The sequence below is a fragment of the Triticum dicoccoides genome, chromosome 3B, assembly GCF_002162155.2.
Source record: "Triticum dicoccoides isolate Atlit2015 ecotype Zavitan chromosome 3B, WEW_v2.0, whole genome shotgun sequence".
NCBI lineage: Eukaryota > Viridiplantae > Streptophyta > Magnoliopsida > Poales > Poaceae > Triticum > Triticum dicoccoides.
In genome coordinates, this window is record NC_041385.1 from 50,540,240 (window position 1) to 50,564,524 (window position 24,285).

Genomic DNA, 24,285 nt, shown 5'->3' on the forward strand with positions numbered 1-24,285 from the left:
AGATATGATAGAGATAATATGATAAGATAAATATATTTTTGGTATTTTATAATATATATGCAAAAAGTAAAGATGCAAATAAAAGTAAATTGGAAGCAAATATGATAAGAGATAGACCCGGGGGCCATAGGTTTCACTAGTGGCTTCTCTCAAGATAGCATAAGTATTACGGTGGGTGAACAAATTACTGTCGAGCAATTGATAGTAAAGCGAATAATTACGAGATTATCTAGGCATGATCATGTATATAGGCATCACGTCCGCAACAAGTAGACCGACTCCTGCCTGCATCTACTACTATTACTCAACACATCGACCGACTCCTGCCTGCATCTAGAGTATTAAGTTCATAAGAACAGAGTAACGCCTTAAGCATGATGACATGATGTAGAGGGATAAACTCATGCAATATGATATAAACCCCATATTTTTATCCTCGATGGCAACAATACAATACGTGCCTTGCAACCCTTTCTGTCACTGGGTAAGGACACCGCAAGATTGAACCCAAAGCTAAGCACTTCTCCCATGGCAAGAAAGATCAATCTAGTAGGCCAAACCAAACTGATAATTCGAAAAGACTTGCAAAGATAACTCAATCATACATAAAAGAATTCAGAGGAGATTCAAATATTTCTCATAGATAAACTTGCTCATAAACCCACAATTCATCGGATCTCGACAAACACACCGCAAAAAGAGTTTACATCGAATAGATCTTCACAAGAGAGGGGGAGAACATTGTATTGAGATCCAAAAAGATAGAAGAAGCCATCTAGCTAATAACTATGGACCCGAAGGTCTGTGGTAAACTACTCACAACTCATCGGAGGGGCTATGGTGTTGATGTAGAAGCCCTCCACGGTCGATTCCCCCTCCAGCGGAGCGCCGGCGAAGGCTCCAAGATGGGATCTCACGGATACAGAAGGTTACGGCGGTGGAAATTGTGTTTCGTTGGCTCCCTGGATGTTTTTGGGGTACGTAGGCTTATATAGGAGGAAGAAGTACGTCGGTGGCCGCCCGAGGGGCCCACGAGACAGGGGGCGCGCCCTATGGGGGGGCGCCCTACCCTCTCGTGGCAGCCTCGTCGGCTGCTTCTTGACTTGCACTCCAAGTCCTCTGGATCACGTTCGTTCCAAAAATCACGCTCCCGAAGGTTTCATTCCGTTTGGACTCCGTTTGATATTCCTTTTCTTCGAAATACTGAAATAGGCAAAAAACAGCAATACGGGCTGGGCCTTCGGTTAGTAGGTTAGTCCCAAAAATGATATAAATGTGTAAAATAAAGCCCATAAACATCCAAAAGGGGTAATATAATAGCATGGAACAATCAAAAATTATGGATACGTTGGAGACGTATCAGTCATCTCCTCGTTAGGCTAGCCGCGCCGCTTGTGGATTAGCCACCGCATGTAGCGATGGTGTGGGTGCATCTCTACCGACGTGTTGCTGGCTGATTGTTCAACATTGCGAGATGGACGACAAAAGTCGTGTTATTTTTCGGCCGACGGTGTTGACGCCTTTGGGTGTGTTACCTATTGAAGGATTCGTCGATGTCGTTCTCACTATCTACCTACTACTCCAGGGAAAACCCTAGGTTTAGATGATCTCAGATCGGTGTTGACACCAATGGTGTCATTTTTCTCTCTTAGGAGCATCGTTTTGGAGTTGCATTGGTTAGGGGAACCAATCAATGATGGCAGCTTTACTTGTGACTGACGCTTTCATGTTTCGCCGGGGCCCTATTTTGGGTGCTTGAAGGATCGAGGTGGAGTGTTTCATCGGGTGGCAGTGATCCTTCATTGAGACGCCACAATACAAAGATGGTGTGTGTGGCAATTTGTGGGTTCACGGCCTAAGCAAAGCAGTGCCGACTCGTTGTGTATTGTTTGGGGTGCCCAAAATTAGCACAAACAGACAATGGCGATGGAGCGTCGGATTGCCAGATCGTCTCCAAGATGAGATTTCAGAGGTGGCGTCTTCAGCTCGCGTGGATATCGTCTAGATCATATGCGCTTACACCATTTTCTATGGTTACAACTGTTTGACGAGGGTCAATGTTACACCATTTTTCTTCAAGTGTTGGTCTTTTATAGCTTTGCTATTTGCCGGCGTGATCTTTTGTGCGTGGTTGTGTGTATCCTAGTTATGTAGAGGTCCAGGGTATACTGATTGTGTTTTGTATCTCTTTTGTGCTATGTTATGAGCTAATAATAAAATCGCCCCTTTTTCGAAAAACATATGGGTGACGTGGCGGTATGGAAATTTTGCAAATCGGCCCTCCTTCTTTTCTTGCTATTCCAACTCGGTATAACCTCGAACTCGAACACCTGCCGTGCACGCTGGGGTAGCTGGGCGACGGCGGCCAAGCCAGAAGCTCCCGCCGTTCTGCGGCGTCGCCACAAATTTTGCCCTAGCTTGTTCCGTGTGACCTCGGTGTCCAGATCCATGGCGCGCTCCACCTTTTCCTTCCACCCCTCCACCATGACGGGCTCAAACGCCGCCAGATCCGACTACCCACGCTCCGAGTTTCCCGACTGGGTCCTGCTCTGCGAGGAGCCGCGTTTCTCGGAGCTCCGGAACGAGACCACCGCCGAGTGCGAGACCAGCGAGGGCCAAGCCATGGAGGTCTCCTTCTGGCTCGTCGACCCGCCGGGCGCCTCCTACTTCTCCTTCAACTGCCCCGGCCTCCACGCATCCGCCTTCGACGACTACGCGCCGCCCTCCCTCGTTTGCTCCGGGGCCGCCTTCGTCCTCTTCAGCCTCACAATCAGGGGCGCCGTCCACCACTTCGTCTACACAGCCGCCCCCGCAGGGAAACAATCGCTTGAAGCGCTCACCGACCCTCCGGTCTGCAGAAGACGGCGGTTCGGTCTCCTGCCCCGCGGCGACGGTGAGCACTACGCCGTGGCCTACGTCGACCGCCAGTGGATCTCCCAAGACGACGACTGGCGGTTTGACGCGCACGTCTACTCGTCTGAAACGCAGGAGTGGAGCAGCCACAGGTTGTCGCTGCTGCACTTATCCAAGTCTGACAAGCTGCTCTGTTGTAAGCATACCTTGTACTACAGGCATATCGCCGTTGCAGGCTCACTGGGCTGGGTTGATCTGCTACGTGGTGTCCTCCTCCTTCGCAACCTGTTCGACGGTGGTGATCCTGTCATCGAATTCATCCCGTTCCCTGAATCAAGGGTTAACTTTCTCGACGAGGATGGCCGCCCTCACCGCGCCTGCGAGTATTATTGCAACGTCGCCTGCTGTGATGATCTCCTCAAGTTCATCGAGATAGAATTTGACGACCCTCTTGTCAGGACCAGCCGTAAAGGTTGGAGAGCCAATGTGTGGAACAGGAAGATCTCATGGAACAAGTGGGAGATCCGCTCCACGGTCGATGTTGCTAGCATATCCGTTGACCAAAGCTATTCTGCTTTATTGCCTGAGCTGCGACAGGGTGATTTTCAGAAACTTGACTTGCAGAAACTGATTTTCTACGCCCCCCGGTGCTGAGCACCCGCAATGACGATCTCATTTACATGATGGCCAAGGTGAATGCTCAAGATGAGACTGCCTGGGCCATTGCAGTTGACATGGAAAGGGCAGCTGTCGAAGCAATGGCCCCGTTTTCTCTCGGACGACACCACTACCACATTGCAAAGTTCTGTCCATGCGACTTCCCCAAGTACCTCGACATGATCCCAGGCGACTCTTCCATCTTCATCCCCATGTGATTTAACTAGCAGTCTTATCTTTTTAATTCTTTCTTATCTTCAGTATTGACACTATTGACACTGGACTGTTTATTGATATAATTCGTAAAAGAAATGGTTCATCATCTGCTGAGTGGGCAACAAAATTGCTCAATTGAAAACTTGTGTTGTGTGTACTTTTCCATCCTTTTTATTTAACTGTTCCTTTGTCCAATTTTTTGCAGGAGCAGGCATGCATAATCCAGTGGACAAGTGCTTTAAGTGGTAATTCAAACATCGCTAATTTTACCTATTCAAGTATTTGATTCTTTTGCATGATACTTTTTTCATTTATGTTGTTGCTTCTGTTGGATGCCTGTTGCCAGGTTGAGTGCGAAGCACTGTGTGGTGCAAGTGTTGTGGGCTCTGGACTGGCTTCGAGAACTTGGTAACTGATATAAGTTTGACTTCTAGATGTATTCTATTTATTTCTCTTGGTCATTATACACTAGATGTGCATCCAACATTCAACAAGTGCATGTTTAGATTGTAGATCAACAATTAATTTCCTTAACACCATCTGTGAATATCTTCTGAATTTAATCTGCAGCATTACACACTAAATGCTTGTCCATGTCAATTATAATATTCTTGTAAATTTCTCGATGGAAATGTTCAGCAAGTGCAGCCTGTGAGGTACCATGATAGTATATAGAGAGGTCAACTTATAAGACATGTCCATGTCAATTATAATGTTCTTGCAAATTGGCTGTCATGACCAGTAGCTAGATTCACATATGCATGGTCCTTTTGCAGATCAATGCTTGGAAGTTGAGAGGTCAACGTATAAGACATGCAGATTACTACTTCAGTTTTCTCCGGTATCATCTCTGCGTTCCAGTAACAGATCAGTAAGTTATGTTATTCTGTCTGACAGATTTTATAGTCCAAGGCTTCATGTTACGAGTGCATCTTTTTCTTTTTGCTAACCCTTTGTGGTTAAGTATTTTTTTTCTTGGAACTGCGCAAGCATCTTTGCTTTGAAAAGCTTGAGATTCTTCATTTTTTGGGTCCAAACTATGGAGACAGCCATTGCTAACGTGTTTACAAAGCAGTTGCTTAATTTCAATATTATGGACTCTCAACTTTGATGAGCAATTGCTTGAATTCATATTATGAATCCTAAAGAAAATCTTGATGCAGATAGTAAAACATTCTGGTCAAGGTGAAGCTGCATCGGAGACTGTTGAATTTTGCTTACGGTATATGGAAGCGGAAACCAGAAACTTATTTGTATTAACTTAGCTTTATATCTGACTAAGTGTCTGGTGTTCCCTAGAGCTCTGGAAGATTTTGACTTGACACTACACGAATCATCAAGCAATGGGTCAGCATCTATTGAAGCCATGAGGAGCAAAATCATTGACATCATTGAAGCTTTGGACAAGTACAATAAAACTAGTCATCTCTTTTCTTTACTATTAAAAGGAACCATCTAGCAATCCTAATTTTATAATTTTTCAATCCTTTTAGTATCTTGCAAATTGTGCCATTAAAGTTGATGCCGAAAGGAAGGATGCTCGGAGATGCCAGCGACCAGAAAAGAGGAAAAACAATACATGAAACTTGTGAGAAACCGAGCCGTGAAGGAGTTGTGGTCTCGGGTCGTCGTTGGTTCCTGTCTCTCATTTGCTGGTTACTCATATTGATAGTGTTGTTATGTAATCTCCCAAGGGAAATCGCTCGTTATCTTAATCCCATCGTACTTATATGGGATCATTGTAGTTTGTAGATGACGGTGCATGATCTGGTCAGTACCCTCAGTAGGGTTGCTAACGTGGCTGGAAGTCTGAGATCAGGGTCACACAAGGGTTTTACCCAGGTTCGGGCCTTCGGTGAGGAGTAATACCCTATGTCCTGCTTGTTACTGTTATTCATGGTGGATGTACCTTGTGTGAGGGATTGCAATGAAGAGTATGATATGCTACTATGAGTTATTTCTAAGCGAGTAGATGGGAAATGAGAGCCTCGCAACCTCCACCTTATACGCTCAGTGGGGGCTAGGATTTTACAATAGAGAGATCCGATCTTGCTCGCCACGAGAATGGCTTGGGAATCTAGATGATTTGTTGGTGTTTATCCAGTCCTCCGGGCTCCTAGCTCAAGCCAAGGGTATGGTGGGCCCTTTGGCAGGCCTGCTGCCGAGCTCCCATGGAGAAGCCACCCTCGGTGTATTGCACCATTAGTAGCCCCCGAGCGTGTCGGAGGTCGAGCTTCGAGATCTTTAGCGGGCTCCTTGCCTTGGTGTTGGTCTTCGTGCTGCACGTGGGGAGCTTGGCCTCGCACCTTGGGGACCTTGGCCTCTTGAGGATTATGTTCCGACTTGCTTCTTGCGAGGGCTCGTGAGAGACTTTATTGTGGGGTGGAGCTCACAGAAAACCAGGCCTTTCAGGTCGATCTTATCATCTGACTTCTCGTGAGCTGAAACATCACTCACCTACTCTGTATGGTCTTGTCAAGATGGGTTAGACTAGCCACAATGGATAGTAACACATATGTTACTAGTCTATGTTACTACCTCTATAGTGGGGAATAACATATGTGTGGTAACATGCAACACTTCATTTATTAGGCTATAGACACATCTTTCCTTGATATGTGTGATGTTACTCATACTACTAGTAAGGGCATCTCCAATAGTTTGTATGTTAGCTTGTTGGTAAAATATGCCATGTCATCAACCAACACCTTAACATACAACAACTCCAATAGATTGTATCTAGTTTGCCCAATAGGATGTGAGATAATAAATAAGGTGCTCTCTCATTCTACATTGGAGCTTGTGCAAAGGGTGTTGGTTCATGTACATACAATCTTCCTCTCTTCCCTCATTTATTATATGACACATCATCAAAAATTCTATGTGGCAAAGTCTACCAACAACTATCTTACAACCATTGGAGATGCCGTAACTAGCTATACTACCACTTTTCTCTTTTTCTTCATTTATTGCTTGCCATATCATCCATTTTATCTAGATATGTGTGATGTTACTATCTATGTTACTCCCACTGTGGGTAGTCTTAGTGGACTGCCCACGCTTTTCGGTCATGATGAGGATGCCTAGAATTTCGTGCCCATGTCTCGTGAAATGGAATAATAGTGACTGCGGGACGCGTGTCACGATGTGTGGCCCAACTAGTCGGCTTTTACTAAGGTGGTTATAAAGGAGGAGAAGAGGTGAATTTCTTCTCCTGCTTCCTTCATCTTCTTCCTCGCGCCCCTTACCCAACTACTCTGTCACTGCTTCCTCCATTCCTACCTACATAATCCTCGCACCCTTAGCCTCTTTCGCCTGGGACCAATGATATGGCCAACTCGGGGATGCGCTTAGGGCACCACTCAAGCAACCGTGGCCACGGAGCAAAAGCGCAAGAGAGCCGCCTCCACCAGAGAGCATAAGAAGCGGGTGGCGAATGAGACCACTAGGAAGAGGCCCCCCTCTGTTGTTTCCAACGGGGATCTTAAGGGTTTGACGATGGAGAGGTATCTATCGGTGCATCTGAGATGCCAGATGCCCTTAAAGGAGGTCCCCCCGATGAGCGCTTGCTTCATAAGGAATTTTTTGGGCATGGGCTCGGATTCCCGCTGCACAGTTTCATGCACGGGTGAAAGGATATGCGGTGCCCCCATGTGTGGTTTTGGTAATTAATGACATTCTCTATGGACTAATGGTTGCATTGAGTTATATTTGAAGGATTTGTCCATAGGCTTTTCTTGAAGTACATGTGTTGGTTTCAAGGAGTTTATGATTGACCAAGGTGCTATTAAGGAATTATCCAAAGATTGGTCATGTGAGTGTTGAGCTTATTGCAAGCATGTCTTGAAGAAGAAGACTGTGTGATCATTCATGTTTACCTTCAAGACATCATCCAAATGAAGAGATTTGGAAAGAGTCAAGGTTGATCAAGACTAAGTACAGAGAGTGATTCAAGTTGATCATCACACAAAGCATAGAAGATACATCGAGTGGGATCAAGTGATCTCACAGTTTGGTAAGCATTGTCCATTGTGCTTTGTGTACTAACCCATGGTCTTTGTGAGAGTTCTATGTGGGGGTATCGTTGCTTCCATGGGCTTGCGTCAAGAGGAAGATCACATACAACCCATGGAGGTTGACATCAAATCAAGGTTGTGTTGCGCAAGTTCAAGTGAAGCATCACGAAGAAATCATGCTTGTAGCTTGCCATCCATTATGGTATCAATGGACTTGTGAAGATGTGCCAAAGAGTGGCTCACCCATAGTGGAGTATGGGGGAGCAATCAACTAGTCTTCATCGGGCGAACGCAATCAAAAAAGGTGGTCCAACTTGAGGGAGTCAAGATCGTCATCATCTAGCTCAAGTGGACTTCGTGCAAGGCAAAGTTTTGCCCTTGATAGGTTTTATTTTTTACCGGTCTCATGGTGATAGTTTGGAGACTAGGTTATAGGATCGATAGCCGTACTATCAAGGGGGGCTCTCAAGTGAGTAGCTTGATCGTATCGTTCGTCGAGAGCTCAAACCATTGCATCATTGCATCATCTTTATTGATTCTTATTTGTATTTTCTTTTGAGGTTTTAGAGCTTGTGGTTATCTTCGTGACAAGCTCTAGTACTTTGAAAACGGATTGCATATGCCTCTTCTATTGCGTTTTCGGTGTTGGAGGTTTTACCGGTCTTATTCGAGGAAGGGTTCTCACCATTTTCTCTTGGGCCTTTTCTAATTTCCTTCTTAATGTTATTTTTTATCAAGATTGTGTTAGCCCTTGTCGTTAGCTTTCTAACAAACTTGGTTTCGTTGAATTCGGAGTCCGTTTGCAGAAATTCAGGCAGTTTTGGTGTTCTGAAAAGGCTGCAGCGGTACTATCGCGGATTGGAGCGGATGTAATTTTTTAGTACCGCTCCAGAGCGGTACTACCATGGCTACTACAGCAGTAGTACTGTTCCGGACCAAAATCTCGTATTAGGTCCAGCGGTGGTAGGCATGGATGTATTTTTTAGTACCGCTCGCAAGCAGTTGTACCGCTACTCTTTGCGGTAGTACCGCTATCCCTAGCGGTAGTACCGTGAGGACGAGCGGCAGTACTGCTCCGGCGGTTCTACTAGCCTTTTGCCTCCTCGCTGTTGTTTTACAAAGGGCTATTACCGCCCTAGCGGTAGTACCGCTCCTTGGAGCGGTAGTACTGCTCTGTGCGGGCTGTGAGGATAACGGTTGGATTTTTCCCCACCTATGAAAGGGGGTCTTCTTCCCCAATGGACCTTATCTCTTGAGCTCGTGTTCTTCCCCCATTGTTGATCTTCTTCGAGCTTGCTAACTCTCAATCCCTCCAATGATTCTTCCTAGTTCTTGAGGGAAAAGAGAGAGGAGATCTAGATCCATGTTTCCATCAATCACTTTCTCCTCTAAGTGAGGGGAACCCATTAGATCTAGATCTTGGAGTTCTTCGTGTTCTTCTCTTGTTCTTCCTCTCATTTTCCTCCCTAACATTAGTTGCTTTAGTGGGATTTGAGAGAGAAGGACTTGGGCACTCAATGTGCCCTTGCCATTGCATTTGGTGCATCGGTTTGAGTTCTCCATGATGATACGTAGAAGTTACAAGTTGAGATGCTTATTACTCTTGGGTGCTTGGTACCCTTGAGCTTGTTCCTCTTGGGTGCTTGGGTGCCCTAGACGGTTGGTGGTGTTCGAAGCTCAATCATTGTGGTGTAAAGCTCCGGGCAAGTGTCGGGGGTCTCCAATTAGGTTGTGGAGATCGCCCTGAGCAATTTGACGGGTACCGATGACCGCCCCCAAGGGTTGCCAAAATGTACGGGTTCGGTGACCGCCCCAAGGGTTGCCATTTGTACAGGTTCGGTGACCGCCCTCAAGGGTCCCTTAGTGGAATCACGACATCTTGCATTGTGCGAGGGCGTGAGGGATTACGGTGGCCCTAGTGGCTTCTTGGGGAGCATTGTGCCTCCACACCGCTCCAAACGGAGATTAGCATCCTCAAGGGTGTGAACTTTGGGATACAGCTTCGTCTCCGCGTGCCTCGGTTATCTCTTACCCGAGCCATTTACTTATGCACTTTACTTTGTGATAGCCATATTGTTTTTTGTCATATATCTTGCTATGTCTTAGTTGTTTATCTTGTTTAGCATAAGTTGTTGGTGCACATAGGTGAGCCTAGTTGTTTTAGGTTTTGTGCTTGACAAATTAACCGCTAGGTTTATTCCGCATTTGTTCAAGCCTAAACCGTAATTATTTTAAAGTGCATATTCACCCCTCCCCTCTAGGCGACATCCTCAATCTTTCAACGGGGTCTCTTGTTTTTTGGTTGTCAGCTCCACAACTTGATTCCAAATCGAAGTTTGCACATCGCCAATCCCATCACCTTTCAGTGAGTTCTACCTCGGGAAGCTCCCCACTTCGAGCAGATCCACTACTTATTCTGTATCCAGGTGCAGATGTATGGCGAGGCCATTTGCAACCTTTGAGGAGTTAGTTTGCAACTCCAACCTTCTTACAAGTTCTTTCTCATGACCCTTCCTAAGTTCGTGCGGGCCTAGTTTAAGTATTGGTTTTATGCCTCCGGCCTCACTGATAGCTTGCCAGCCTTTCACTACAAGAAATATGCCAACTAGTGACCTTCTGTGAGTGACCCTGGAAGAATTGGTCATAGATCTATGACCATTTCAGACCAATTGGTCAAAAGCTGTTCGGGGGGCTCCAAACCCTAAATAATAACAACCATTTTGGTCAGAAAGGTCGCAATTTCCTTACACGAAATGGTCATAAAGCAAATAGCACAGGTCCGCAGCCTTATTTCTAGCTGATCATGACCAATATAGATGGTCATAACCTTGTAAATTGTGGTGGGTTGCTATGACTAGGCGCCACCTCATTAGTTTTGCCTATGTGTCATGTCCATGTGGCAGTTTTTGCCCCAGGTTGTGAAGCAACCTATATTTCTATCATTCCCAAAATTCCCAAAAAATCTCATAAATTCTTTGGGTCATATCTTCGTCAAATATGTAAAAAACCTTCCTTGCATAGTTCAAAGATAATTCAAAAATATTCATTTTCCTATTCTGTTCAGAAAAACACTTTGTGAAGGAAGTACCACTTTGGCATGTCCAAATGGTATCCATTTTCTACAGTGCTTTCCTCTACCCAAATAACCATCCTCCACCAAATGCCAGCTCAATCCATTCATTATTTTGAGCCCGGCTTCAACATTCGTATTTATGTCCAGTGTGGTACTTTGCAAAGCAAGTACCACCTAGGATCCTCCTTTTGAGCTGAAAATTTGTGAAGATGGTCTTCTTAGTAATTGATCATCCTCAGCCAAAACTCACACCCAATAGCCATGTGCATTTCCCATACCGCTAATCAAACACTTGGCTGCTTATTCATATTTGAGCATCGATCGGTCTCCTCATGAGAATGTTATGTTGTGATTTTCTTCCTAGCACCTACCCGGGGAGTGCCCAACCCACTAGACAGGAGTAGGAAGCCCAGAACACATGGCAACGCCACGGTCACGCGGTGACCATGCGGCGGGCATGCGAGTTTACGCGCTCTAGAGTTGGGGCCCTCGGCCACTGTACAAACCTCGATGTATCGCCACCAAACCATGTATTTATGATTAAATAGGTACTTATGTAACTAGAAATGATTTTTGGAAAAAATAAATGGCAAACTATGAGGCAGCTGCAGTTCAAATTTGACCCGCTTCCAACTGAATCGGCGGGAATTTGTCCTTTTCACCAGAGGTGGATTAAAACTTTTTACACCCAACCATTTTGTCAATTGTGCATTAAATATGGCCTAGTATTTTATAAAATTGATCTGGTCCAATTTTGCAACAAATATATGGTAGGTCCTGAAGGAAATATGCCCTAGAGGCAATAATAAAGTTATCATTTATTTCCTCATATCATGATAAATGTTTATTATTCATGCTAGAATTGTATTAACCGGAAACATGATACATGTGTGAATACATAGACAAACATAGTGTCACTAGTATGCCTCTACTTGAACTAGCTCATTGATCAAAGATGGTTATGTTTCCTAACCATAGGCATGTGTTGTCATTTGATTAATGGGATCACATCATTAGGAGAATGATGTGATTGAATTGACCCATTCCGTTAGCTTAGCACTTGATCGTTTAGTATGTTGCTATTGCTTTCTTCATGACTTATACAAAGTTCCTTTAACTATGAGATTATGCAACTCCCATTTACCGGAGGAACACTTTGTGTTCTACCAAACGTCACAACGTAACTGGGTGATTATAAAGGTGCTCTACAGGTGTCTCCAAAGGTACATGTTGAGTTGGCATAATTCGAGATTAGGTTTTGTCACTCCGATTGTCGGAGAGGTATCTCTGGGCCCTCTCGGTAATACTCATCACCTAAGCCTTGCAAGCATTGTAACTAATGAGTTAGTTATGAAATGATGTATTACGGAACGAGTAAAGAGACTTGCCGGTAACGAGATTGAACTAGGTATTGGATACCGACGATCGAATCTCGGGCAAGTAACATACCGATGACAGAGGGAACAACGTATGTTGTTATGCGGTTTGACCGATAAAGATCTTCGTAGAATATGTGGGAACCAATATGAACATCCAGGTTCCGCTATTGGTTATTGACCGAGAATAGTTCTAGGTCATGTCTACATAGTTCTCGAACCCGTAGGGTCCGCATGCTTAACGTTACGATGACAGTTTTATTATGAGTTTATAAGTTTTGATGTACCGAAGGTTATTCGGAGTCCCGGATGTGATCACGGACATGACGAGGAGTCTCGAAATGGTCGAGACATAAATATTGATATATTGAACGGATATATTTGGACACCGGAAAGGTTCCGGATGAGATTGGGACTATACCGGAGTTCCGGGAGGTTACCGGAACCCCCCGGTAAGTATATGGGCCTTATTGGGCCTTAGTGGAAGGGAGGGAGAAGGAGCAAAGGAGGGGGCGCCCCCCCCCAAGCCCAATCCGAATTGGGAAGGGGGCCGGCCCCCCTTTCATTCTTCCCTCCCCTCTCTTCCTTCCCTCTCCTACTCCTAATAGGAAAGGGAGGGGGCAAACCTACTTGGAGTAGGTTTCCCCCTCCTAGGGCGCGCCTCCCCCTTGTCCGGCCCCCTCCTCCTCTCCCCCTTTATATACGGGGGCGGGGGGCACCCCATAGACACACAAGTTGATCTACAGATCGTTCCTTAGCCGTGTGCGGTGCCCCCCTTCCACCATATTCCACCTCGGTCATATCGTCGCGGAGTTTAGGCGAAGCCCTGTGCCGGTAGAACATCATCATCGTCACCACGCCGTCGTGCTGACGGAACTCATCCCCGACGCTTCGCTGGATTGGAGTCCGGGGGACGTCATCGAGCTGGACGTGTGCTGAACACGGAGGTGCCGTACGTTCGGTGCTTGGATCGGTCGATTCGTGAAGACGTACGACTACATCAACCGCGTTGTCATAATGCTTCCACTTAACGGTCTACGAGGGTACGTAGACAACACTCTCCCCTCTCGTTGCTATGCCATCACCATGATCTTGCGTGTGCATAGGAAATTTTTTGAAATTACTACGTTCCCCAACAGTGGCATCCGAGCCTAGGTTTTATGCGTTGATGTTATATGCACGAGTAGAACACAAGTGAGTTGTGGGCGATACAAGTCATACTGCTTACCAGCATGTCATACTTTGGTTCGGCGGTATTTTTGGATGAAGCGGCCCGGACCGACATTACGCGTACGCTTACGCGAGACTGGTTTTACCGCCGTGCTTTGCACACAGGTGACTAGCGGGTGTCAGTTTCTCAAACTTTAGTTGAACCGAGTGTGGCTACGCCCGGTCCTTGCGAAGGTTAAAACAGCACCAACTTGACGAACTATCGTTGTGGTTTTGATGCGTAGGTAAGAACGGTTCTTGCTCAGCCCGTAGCAGCCACGTAAAACTTGCAACAACAAAGTAGAGGACGTCTAACTTGTTTTTGCAGGGCAAGTTGTGATGTGATATGGCCAAGACGTGATGCTATATTTTATTGTATGAGATGATCATGTTTTGTAACCGAAGTTATCGGCAACTGGCAGGAGCCATATGGTTGTCGCTTTATTGTATGAAATGTAAACGCCCTGTAATTGCTTTACTTTATCACTAAGCGGTAGCGATAGTCGTAGAAGCAATAGATGGCGTAAACGACAACGATGCTACGATGGAGATCAAGGTGTCGCGCCGGTGACAATAGATGGAGATCACAAGCACAAGATGATGATGTCCATATCATATCACTTATATTGATTGCATGTGATGTTTATCCTTGCATCTTATCTTGCTTTGATTGACGGTAGCATTTTAAGATGGTCTCTCACTAAAAATTATCAAGAAGTGTTCTCCCTGAGTATGCACCATTGCCAAAGTTCGTCGTGCCCAGACACCACGTGATGATCGGGTGTGATAAGCTCTACGTCCATCTACAACGGGTGCAAGCCAGTTTTTGCACACGCAGAATACTCAGGTTAAACTTGACGAGCCTAGCATATGTAGATATGGCCTCGGAACACGGAGACCGAAAGGTTGATCGTGAATCATATAGTAGTTATGATCAAAATAAAGATGTTCACCATTGAAAACTACTCCATCTCACGTGATGATCGGTTATGGTTTAGTTGATTTGGATCACGTGATCACTTAGATGACTAGAGAGATGTCTGTCTAAGTGGGAGTTCTTGAGTAATATGATTAATTGAACTTAAATTTATCATGAACTTAGTACCTGATAGTATTTTGCTTGTCTATGTTTGTTGTAGATAGATGGCTCGTGCTGTTGTTCCGTTGAATTTTAATGCGTTCCTTGAGAAAGGAAAGTTGAAAGATGATGGTAGCAATTACACGGACTGGGTCCGTAACTTGAGGATTATCCTCATTGCTGCACAGAAGAATTACGTCCTGGAAGTACCGCTGGGTGCCAGGCCTGCTGCAGGAGCAACACCAGATGTTATGAACGTCTGGCAGAGCAAAGCTGATGACTACTCTATAGTTCAGTGTGCCATGCTTTACGGCTTAGAACCGGGTCTTCAACGACGTTTTGAACGTCATGGAGCATATGAGATGTTCCAGGAGTTGAAGTTAATATTTCAAGCAAATGCCTGGATTGAGAGATATGAAGTCTCCAATAAGTTCTACAGCTGCAAGATGGAGGAGAATAGTTCTGTCAGTGAGCATATACTCAAAATGTCTGGGTATAATAATCACTTGATTCAACTAGGAGTTAATCTTCCGGATGATAGCGTCATTTACAGAATTCTCCAATCACTGCCACCAAGCTACAAGAGCTTTGTGATGAACTATAATATGCAAGGGATGAACAAGACTATTCCCGAGCTCTTCGCAATGCTAAAGGCTGCGGAGGTAGAAATCAAGAAGGAGCATCAAGTGTTGATGGTCAACAAGACCACTAGTTTCAAGAAAAAGGGCAAAGGGAAGAAGAAGGGGAACTTCAAGAAGAACAGCAAGCAAGTTGCTGCTCAAGAGAAGAAACCCAAGTCTGGACCTAAGGCTAAAACTGAGTGCTTCTACTGCAAATATACTGGTCACTGGAAGCGGAACTGCCCCAAGTATTTGGCGGATAAGAAGGATGGCAAAGTGAACAAAGGTATATGTGATATACATGTTATTGATGTGTACCTAACTAGAGCTCGTAGTAGCACCTGGGTATTTGATACTAGTTCTGTTGCTAATATTTGCAACTCGAAACAGGGACTACGGAATAAGCGAGCACTGGCCAAGGACGAGGTGACGATGCGCGTGTGAAACAGTTCCAAAGTCGATGTGATCGCGGTCGGCACGCTACCTCTACATCTACCTTCGGGATTAGTTTTAGACCTGAATAATTGTTATTTGGTGCCAGCATTGAGCATGAACATTATATCTGGATCTTGTTTGATGCGAGACGGTTATTCATTTAAATCAGAGAATAATGTTTGTTCTATTTATATGAGTAATATCTTTTATGGTCATGCACCCTTGAAGAGTGGTCTATTTTTATTGAATCTCGATAGTAGTGATACACATATTCATAATGTTGAAGCCAAAAGATGCAGAGTTGATAATGATAGTGCAACTTATTTGTGGCACTGCCGTTTAGGTCATATCAGTGTAAAGCGCATGAAGAAACTCCATACTGATGGACTTTTGGAATCACTTGGTACTTGCGAACCGTGCCTCATGGGCAAGATGACTAAAACACCATTCTCCGGTACTATGGAGAGAGCAACAGATTTGTTGGAAATCATACATACAGATGTATGCGGTCCAATGAATGTTGAAGCTCGTGGTGGATATCGTTATTTTCTCACCTTCACAGATGATTTAAGCAGATATGGGTATATCTACTTAATGAAGCATAAGTTTGAAACATTTGAAAAGTTCAAAGAATATCAGAGTGAAGTGGAAAATCATCATAACAAGAAAATAATGTTTCTACGATCTGATCGTGGAGGAGAATATTTGAGTTACGAGTTTGGTTTACATTTGGAACAATGCGGAATAGTTTCGCAACTCACGCCACCTGGAACACCACAAAGAAATGGTGTGTCCGAACGTCGTAATCGTACTTTACTAGATATGGTGCGATCTATGATGTCTCTTACTGATTTACCACTATCGTTTTGGGGTTATGCTTTAGAGACGACTACATTCACAATAAATAGGGCACCATCTAAATCCGTTGAGACGATGCCTTATGAACTGTGGTTTGGCAAGAAACCAAAGTTGTCGTTTCTTAAAGTTTGGGGCTGCGATGCTTATGTGAAGAAACTTCAACCAGATAAGCTCAAACCCAAATCGGAGAAATGTGTCTTCATAGGATACCCAAAAGAGACTGTTGGGTACACCTTCTATCACAGATCCGAAGGCAAGACATTTGTTGCTAAGAATGGATCCTTTCTAGAGAAGGAGTTTCTCTCGAAAGAAGTGAGTGGGAGGAAAGTAGAACTTGATGAGGTAACTGTACCTGCTCCCTTATTGGAAAGTAGTTCATCACAGAAATCAGTTCCTGTGACAAATACACCAATTAGTGAGGAAGCTAATGATATTGATCATGAAACTTCAGATCAAGTGTCTACTGAACCTCGTAGATCTACCAGAGTAAGATCCGCGCCAGAGTGGTATGGTAATCCTGTTCTAGAAGTCATGTTACTTGACCATGATGAACCTACGAACTATGAGGAAGCGATGATGAGCCCAGATTCCACAAAATGGCTAGAGGCCATGAAATCTGAGATGGGATCCATGTATGAGAACAAACTATGGACTTTGGTTGACTTGCCCGATGATCGGCAAGCCATTGAGAATAAATGGATTTTTAAGGAAAAGACTGACGTTGACGGTAATGTAACTGTCTATAAAGCTCGACTTGTTGCGAAAGGTTTTCGACAAGTTCAAGGGGTTGACTACGATGAGACTTTCTCACACGTAGCGATGCTTAAGTCTGTCCGAATCATGTTAGCGATTGCCGCATTTTATGATTATGAAATTTGGCAGATGGATGTCAAAACTGCATTCCTGAATGGATTTCTGGAAGAAGAGTTGTATATGATGCAACCAAAAGGTTTTGTCGATCCTAAAGGAGCTAACAAAGTGTGCAAGCTCCAGCGATCAATCTATGGTCTGGTGCAAGCCTCTCGGAGTTGGAATAAACGCTTTGATAGTGTGATCAAAGCATATGGTTTTATACAGACTTTTGGAGAAGCCTGTATTTACAAGAAAGTGAGTGGGAGCTCTGTAGCATTTCTAATATTATATGTGGATGACATATTGTTGATTGGAAATGACATAGAATTTCTGGATAGCATAAAAGGATACTTGAAAAGGTACCAATGCTTGTCGTTGTGTTAATGGATCAAATACGTAGTAGACGTTATCAGATCAAAGTACCCACCTTGGAGGAGTTGGTATCAAAGAAAGACAGCTCTCAAATGGATTTGCTAGTCTATGATGACCAAGTAGAAGCATCCGTTCCACATAGGTGATTTTTATAGAAGCATAGGCGCAAGCTCTTCTCAAAAGAATTTCGTTTATAGGATTCAGTCGTCCGTTTTTTTTGTTTTGAATTGACATAGAGAAAGATTTCTCGTGTTCCCTTAATTCAGGAATAGGTGGCGAAGGCTACTTGTTCCTTTTCAATGAAAGACCTCGGTGAAGCTGCTTACATATTGGGCATTAAGATCTATAGAGATAGATCAAGACGCTTGATTGGACTTTCACAAAGCACGTACCTTGATAAAGTATTGAAGAGGTTCAATATGGATCAGGCGAAGAAAGGGTTCTTGCCTGTATTACAAGGTATAAAGTTAAGTCAGACTCAATGCCCGACCACTGCAGAAGATAGAGAGAAAATGAAAGGAGTTCCCTATGCTTCAGCCATAGGCTCTATCATGTATGCAATGCTGTGTACCAGACCTGATGTGTGCCTTGCTATTAGTTTGGCAGGGAGGTACCAAAGTAATCCAGGAGTGGGTCACTGGACAGCGGTCAAGAACATCCTGAAATACCTGAAAAGGACTAAGGATATGTTTCTCGTATATGGAGGTGACAAAGAGCTAGTCGTAAATGGTTACGTTGATGCAAGCTTTGACACTGATCCGGACGATTCTAAATTGCAAACCGGATACGTATTTTTATTAAACGGTGGAACTGTAAGTTGGTGCAGTTCTAAACAAAGCGTCGTGGCGGGATCTACAAGTGAAGCGGAGTACATAGCTGCTTCGGAAGCAGCAAATGAAGGAGTCTGGATGAAGGAGTTCATTTCCGATCTAGGTGTTATACCTAGTGCATCGGGACCAATGAAGATCTTCTGTGACAATACTGGTGCAATTGCCTTGGCAAAGGAATCCAGATTTCACAAGAGGACCAAGCACATCAAGAGATGCTTCAATTCCATTCGGGACCAAGTCCAAGTGGGAGACATAGAGATTTGCAAGATATATACGGATCTGAATGTTGCAGACCTGTTGACTAAGCCTCTCTCACGAGCAAAACATGACCAGCACCAAGACTCCATGGGTGTTAGAATCATTACTATGTAATCTAGATTATTGACTCTAGTGCAAGTGGTAGACTGAAGGAAATATGCCCTAGAGACAATAATAAAGTTATTATTTATTTCCTCATATCATGATAAATGTTTATCATTCATGCTAGAATTGTATTAACCGGAAACATGATACATGTGTGAATACATAGACAAACATAGTGTCACTAGTATGCCTCTACTTGAACTAGCTCATTGATCAAAGATGGTTATGTTTCCTAACCATAGGCATGTGTTGTCATTTGATTAATGGGATCACATCATTAGGAGAATGATGTGATTGACTTGACCCATTCCGTTAGCTTAGCACTTGATCGTTTAATATGTTGCTATTGCTTTCTTCATGACTTATACAAAGTTCCTTCAACTATGAGATTATGCAACTCCCGTTTACCGTAGGAACACTTTGTGTGCTACCAAACGTCACAACGTAACTGGGTGATTATAAAGGTGCTCTACAGGTGTCTCCAAAGGTACATGTTGAGTTCGCATAATTCGAGATTAGGTTTTGTCACTCCGATTGTCGGAGAGGTATCTCTGGGCCCTCTCGGTAATACTCATCACCTAAGCCTTGCAAGCATTGTAACTAATGAGTTAGTTATGAAATGATGTATTACGGAACGAGTAAAGAGACTTGCCGGTAACGAGATTGAACTAGGTATTGGATACCGACGATCGAATCTCGGGCAAGTAACATACCGATGACAAAGGGAACAACGTATGTTGTTATGCGGTTTGACCGATAAAGATCTTCGTAGAATATGTGGGAACCAATATGAACATCCAGGTTCCGCTATTGGTTATTGACCGAGAATAGTTCTAGGTCATGTCTACATAGTTCTCGAACCCGTAGGGTCCGCACGCTTAACGTTACGATGACAGTTTTATTATGAGTTTATAAGTTTTTATGTACTGAAGGTTGTTCGGAGTCCCGGATGTGATCACAGACATGACGAGGAGTCTCGAAATGGTCGAGACATAAAGATTGATATATTGGACGGATATATTTGGACACCGAAAAGGTTCCGGATGAGATTGGGACTATACCGGAGTTCCGGGAGGTTACCGGAACCCCCCGGTAAGTATATGGGCCTTATTGGGCCTTATTGGAAGGGAGGGAGAAGGAGCAAAGGAGGGGCCTCCCCCCAAGCCCAATCCGAATTGGGAAGGGGGCCGGCCCCCCTTTCCTTCTTCCCTCCCCTCTCTTCCTTCCCTCTCCTACTCCTAATAGGAAAGGGAGGGGGCAAACCTACTTGGAGTAGGTTTCCCCCTCCTAGGGCGCGCCTCCCCCTTGGCCGGCCCCCTCCTCCTCTCCCCCTTTATATACGGGGGCAGGGGGCACCCCATAGACACACAAGTTAATCTACAGATCGTTCCTTAGCCGTGTGCGGTGCCCCCCTTCCACCATATTCCACCTCGGTCATATCGTCGCGGAGTTTAGGCGAAGCCCTGCGTCGGTAGAACATCATCATCGTCACCACGCCGTCGTGATGATGGAACTCATCCCCGACGCTTCGCTGGATTGGAGTCCGGGGGACGTGATCGAGCTGGACGTGTGCTGAACACGGAGGTGCCGTACGTTCGGTGCTTGGATCGGTCGATTCGTGAAGACGTACGACTACATCAACCGCGTTGTCATAACGCTTCCGCTTAACGGTCTACGAGGGTACGTAGACAACACTCTCCCCTCTCGTTGCTATGCCATCACCATGATCTTGCGTGTGCGTAGGAATTTTTTTGAAATTACTACGTTCCCCAACAGGTCCTTCATAAAAAAACTCATTTCAGGCACTCGGAAAATGGAAAATGAATTTTCTGTGCAAAGAATATGAAAACTTCCTTAGGCGACATTGTTTGCCATTCCAAGATGCACCCTTGTGCACAATATGAGATCATTTGAACAAACTATGCCATGAATGTGGCCTTAAGATTGATCATTAGGCTTGAAAGCCATGAATCTTCACGCATGATAGCTCATTTCTGAGAACACTTTTTCAAAATAATTTCTGTATTACAAGTTTATTATTTTTCCTGGAAACTTGGTCACATATAATGACACAATGCGAAGGTTTTCCAATTTTTTTTACGCCCGTTTCAAAATGCGGTCAAAACGGTGGGCTTGACCGTTCCTAGATAGTGGTTAAATCTTGGAAAACTTTTGATGTTTCTCTGATTAAATAGATACTTATGTACCTAGAAATGATTTTTGGAAAAATAAATAGCAAACTATGAGGCAGCTGCAGTTCAAATTTGACCCGCTTCTAGCTGAATCGGTGGGAATTTGTCTTTTTCACCAGAGGTGGATCAAAACTTTTTACACCCAACCATTTGGTTAATTGTGCATTAAATATAGCCTAGTATTTTATAAAATTGATTAGGTCCAAATTTGCAACAATTATTTGGTAGGTCCTTCACAAAAAAACATCATTTGGGGGACTCGGAAAATGGAAAATGGCTCTTGTGTGCAATGAAAGTGAAAACTCCCTTAGGCAACATTGTTTTGAATTCCAATATGCACCCTTGTGCACAATATGAGATCATTTGAACAAACTATGCCATGAAAGTGGCCATAAGATTGATCATTTGGCTTGAAAGCCATGAATCTTCATGCATGATAGCTCATTTCTGAGAACACTTTTTAAAAATAATTTCCGTATTACAAGTTTATTATTTTTCCTGGAAACATGGTCATATATAATGACACAATGAGAAGGTTTTCCAATTTTTTGATTTTTTTTAAATTTTTTATGCCCGTTTCAAAATGCGGTCAAAACGACGGGAATGACCGTTCCTAGCTAGTGGTTGAATCTTATAATTTTTTTTGGTGTTTCTATGTTTAAATAGATACTTATGTACCTAGAAATGATTTTTTTTTAAATCAAGAGCAAACTATGAGGTAGCTGCAGTTCAGATTTAACCCGCTACCAACTGAATCGGCGAAAATTTGTCTTTTTCACCAGAGGTGGATCAAAACTTTTTACACCCAACCATTTGGTCAATTATGCATTAAATATGGCCTAGTATTTATAAAAGTTGATTTGGTGCAATTTTGCAATAATTATTTGGTAGGTTCTTCACAAAAAAACATCATTTGGGGCACTCAAAAAATGGAAAATGGCTCTTTTGTGCAATGAAAGTGAAAACTCCCCAAATCAACATTGTTTGGAATTCCAAGATGCACCCTTGTGCACAATATGAGATCATTTGAACAAACTATTCCATGAAAGTGGCCATAAGATTGATCATTTGGCTTGAAAGCCATGAATCTTCACGCATGATAGCTCATTTCTGAGAACACTTTTTAAAAATAATTTCTGTATTACAAGTTTATTATTTTTCCTGGAAACATGGTCATATATAATAACACAATGAGAAGGTTTTCCAATTTTTTGATTTTTTATAAATTTTTTATGCCCGTTTCAAAATGCGGTCAAAACGACGGGAATGACCGTTCCTAGCTAGTGGTTGAATCTTATAATTTTTTTTGGTGTTTCTATGTTTAAATAGATACTTATGTACCTAGAAATGATTTTTTCAAATAAAGAGCAAACTATGAGGTAGCTGCAGTTCAGATTTAACCCGCTACCAACTGAATCGGCGGAAATTTGTCTTTTTCACCAGAGGTGGATCAAAACTTTTTACACCCAACCATTTGGTCAATTATGCATTAAATATGGCCTAGTATTTAAAAAAAATGATTTGGTGAAATTTTGCAATAATTATTTGGTAGGTTCTTCACAAAAAAACATCATTTGGGGCACTCAAAAAATGGAAAATGGCTCTTTTGTGCAATGAAAGTGAAAACTCCCCAAATCAACATTGTTTGGAATTCCAAGATGCACCCTTGTGCACAATATGAGATCATTTGAACAAACTATGCCATGAATGTGGCCATAAGATTGATCATTCGGCTTGAAAGACATGAATCTTCACACATGATAGCTCATTTCTGAGAACACTTTTTAAAAATAATTACCGTATTACAAGTTTATTATTTTTCCTAGAAACTTGGTCATATATACTGACACAATGCGAAGGTTTTCCAATTTTTTGTTTTTTTGAATTTTTTATGCCCGTTTCAAAATGCGGTCAAAACGGCGGGAATGACCGTTCCTATCTAGTGGTTGAATCTTGGAATTTTTTTGGTGTTTCTCTGAATAAGTAGATACTTATGTACCTATAAATGATTTTTGGAAAAAACAAAGAGCAAACTACAAGGCAGCTACAGTTCAAATTTGACCCACTTCCAACAGAATCGGCGAAAATTTGTCTTTTTCAGGAGAAGTGGATCAAAACTTTTTACACCCAATCATTTTGTCAATTGTGCATTAAATATGGCCTAGTATTTTATAAAATTGATTTGGTCCAATTTTGCAACAATTATTTGGGAGGTCCTTCACAAAAAACCTCCTTTTGGACACTCGAAAAATGGAAAATGGTTTTTTCGTCCAAAGAAAATGAAAACTTCCTTAGGCAACATTGTTTGCCATTCCAATATGCACCATTTTCCACAATATGAGATCATTTGAACAAACTATGCCATGAATGTGGCCATAAGATTGATCATTTGGATTGAAAGCCATTGATCTCCACACGTGATAGCTCGTTCTGAGAACACTTTTTTAAAATAATTGTCGTATTACAAGTTTGTTATTTTTCCTGGGAACTTGGCCACATATAATGACACAATGCGAAGGTTTCCCAATTTTTTGAATTTTTTTTGAATTTTTTATGTCCGTTTCAAAATGCGGTCAAAACGGCGGGAATGACCGTTCCTAGCTAGTGGTTGAATCTTGGAATTTTTTTGGTGTTTCTCTTATTAAATAGATACTCATGTACCTAGATTTTATTTTTGGAAAAAATAAAGAGCAAACTACGAGGTAGCTGCAGTTCAAATTTGACCCGCTTCCTGCTGAATCGATGGAAATTTGTCTTTTTCACCAGAGATGGATCAAAGCCTTTGACACCCAACCATTGTGTCAATTGTGCATTAAATATGGCCTAGTGTTTTATAAAATTGATTTGGTCCATTTTTACAACAATTATTTGGTAGTTCCTTCACAAAAAACCTCATTTCGGGCACTCGAAAAATGGAATATGAATTTTCCATGCAAAGAAAATGAAAACTCCCGTAGGCAACACTGTTTTCCATTACAAAATGCACCCTTGTGTATAATATGAGATCATTTGAACAAATATTTGGTAGGTCCTTTACAAAAAAACTCAATTTGAGCACTAAAAAATGAAAAATGGTTTTTTTCTGAAAAACTTATCTTTGATTGCGACCAATTTAAATGGTTAGGAGGTCTTTAAATTGTTTGCTGCGTTCTGATTGGTCCATGGGCATGTCACGCGGATCATGGATCATACACTGTCGGATGCTCGAGGATCCAACGGCAGTTATCAACCCTTCCACACCAACCCTAGCTCTGTCCTCGTGGTAATTTTGCATCCACCCCCCCC

The 24,285-nt window shown here is 43.2% G+C and overlaps 1 long non-coding RNA gene across 1 annotated transcript; it reads left to right on the top strand.

Moving 5' to 3' along the window:
* The first annotated feature begins 5,037 nt into the window (after positions 1–5,037).
* LOC119282808 lies at positions 5,038–5,285 on the top strand. The gene is made up of 2 exons (XR_005138882.1): positions 5,038–5,133; positions 5,220–5,285. It is a non-coding gene; the product is annotated as an uncharacterized LOC119282808 (long non-coding RNA).
* Positions 5,286–24,285: the final 19,000 nt, after the last annotated feature.